Genomic DNA, 1,590 nt, shown 5'->3' on the forward strand with positions numbered 1-1,590 from the left:
CAGTAAAAACCCTGCCCCTGAGCACACACACACACACACACGCTCGATTTGACCGGTTGGACGTCCACACCCACTGGGAGGATGGCGACGCAGTTTTTTTTACTACAAAAAAAGAAAGAGGAAAAAAAGAAGAGAAGAATGGCTCGCGGCAGCTGCCCTCCTCCGCGTGAAATCCTAAAATCTGAGCGGGACAGGTAGTGGCACATGCTGGGAGTTAGGGGGGCTCGGCGCGCCCCTCTCGGGTTACCCGCCGCACGCGCCAGCTGCTGGGACGAGTCACCGCCGCTTTCTGTCCCGCTAGAGACGGACGAGCGAGGAGCGGAGCGGAGCGGCCTTCTCTTTCTGTTTCCCCCCCGTCTCTCTCTCTCCCTCTCTCTCTCCCTCTCTCTCTATATCTCTCCCCCTCTCTCTCTCTCTCCCTCTCTCTCTCCCTCTCTCTCTCGCTCTCCTCCTCCCTCTCTCTTTCTCTCTCTCCCTCTCTCTCTATATCTCTCCCCCTCTCACTCTTTCTCTCTTTCTCTAACTCTCCCCCCCCCTCTCTCTCTCTCTCTCTCTCTCCTCATCCCCCCCTCACTCTCTCGCTTGCTCTCTCCTCTTTTCAAATCGAGGGCCGCTGCAGACCGGCGGGCCGAGGAGGCCGAGCGTTCCGCAGGGGCGTGCGCCATCCTCAGACCTCCCTGGACTCAGAACTTCACCCACACAAGGTTCCGTGGTGTGACTGTGCGCTTTATTGTGCTGTAGGTGCTACATTCCATGCGTGAGATATAAATCCAGATCTCTCTGCTAGGGTGGTGATGACACGTATAATCAGGAATGTGCTGATACTCTATCTATAAAAGTTTATGCGCTGTATGTGACTTTTTAAAAAAAAAAACTGGGCGGAGGAAAGAAATGTTCAATTAATTGTTTGTGTAAATGTACTCTCTAAGAGATATTTTGAGAATGGCTGATTGATGCAGGAAACTGTGAGAAATCTCTCCATTGGTTTGAATTTTGTATTCATGCGGTGCCAAGGACAAAACTGAATCAGTAAATACCTCAGGAGAAATAAGGAGTGCTTCTGAGAAAGGCTGGAACACAGCAAGGGAAAGCACAGCCAACAAGCAGATAAGATAACTATTCATAATGTCAAGTAAAACATAATGTGACTGTATATCAGACTAACATATCACACATGGCTTTGTGTAAACGTACACTACTGCGTGTGCTCCAAGAAACGTGCTTGAGTTTAGACATTACAAGCAAAAACTGACCAAATTTTGATGTAGGACTGATTTAAAAAAAAAAAAAAAAACAATTTTGCAATGTATTACTCAAACTTTTATATTTCATACTTGAACAGTTATGGCTTGTTTTGCGGTAATAAATGTTATCAGCGTATTTTTGTCCCCTGACGGTGTCTGCACGTATCGAGCTTATCGGCCCAGGAGCCCGATGGGGGTTATGAATGGGGCCCTTTCTTTCGTCGGGCTGGCGGACAGGAGGGGGGGGGGGTCGGCTGAGTTCACCCCGTACTGGGCCGGCATCCCGGGGGGGCCCTCTAATCTGCCCCTGCGGAAAGAGGGCTTCAGATACGAGTACCCCCCCCCC

Source organism: Anguilla rostrata, chromosome 10 (genome assembly GCF_018555375.3).
Source record: "Anguilla rostrata isolate EN2019 chromosome 10, ASM1855537v3, whole genome shotgun sequence".
NCBI lineage: Eukaryota > Metazoa > Chordata > Actinopteri > Anguilliformes > Anguillidae > Anguilla > Anguilla rostrata.